The sequence below is a fragment of the Rhincodon typus genome, unplaced genomic scaffold, assembly GCF_021869965.1.
Source record: "Rhincodon typus isolate 14 unplaced genomic scaffold, sRhiTyp1.1 hic_rhity00004828, whole genome shotgun sequence".
Lineage (NCBI taxonomy): Eukaryota > Metazoa > Chordata > Chondrichthyes > Orectolobiformes > Rhincodontidae > Rhincodon > Rhincodon typus.
Window position 1 is genome coordinate 7,892 of NW_025970466.1, and position 287 is coordinate 8,178.

A 287-nucleotide genomic window follows, 5' to 3' on the forward strand; every position below is an offset into this window, starting at 1 on the left:
CTACACCAGGACAGTGAGGCCCAACTCGGGTCGCAAGGTAGGACGCTGTCGCACCAGCTCCTTGGAGACGCACATATGGGACGGAACCATCACCCACCCTCCTCTACTACACAACATCGGAGACTAGACACTATCACCCAGACCAGCTCTCCCAGCAGCAGAGGGGAGGGAGCGGGCGCTGTCGGAGGGTCAGCGCTGAGGGAGTGGGCACCGAGGGAGGGTCAGCGCTGAGGGAGCGGTTACTGAGGGAGGGTCAGCGCTGAGGGAGCGGGCTCTGAGGGAGGGTC

At 64.1% G+C, this 287-nt stretch overlaps 1 protein-coding gene across 1 annotated transcript in view; it reads right to left on the reverse strand.

Moving 5' to 3' along the window:
* LOC109926292 (semaphorin-6D-like) overlaps window positions 1-287 on the reverse strand; it is a gene marked incomplete at both ends in the record, with an annotated part of 11,779 nt that overhangs the window by 7,868 nt on the left and 3,624 nt on the right. The window lies entirely within an intron of this gene.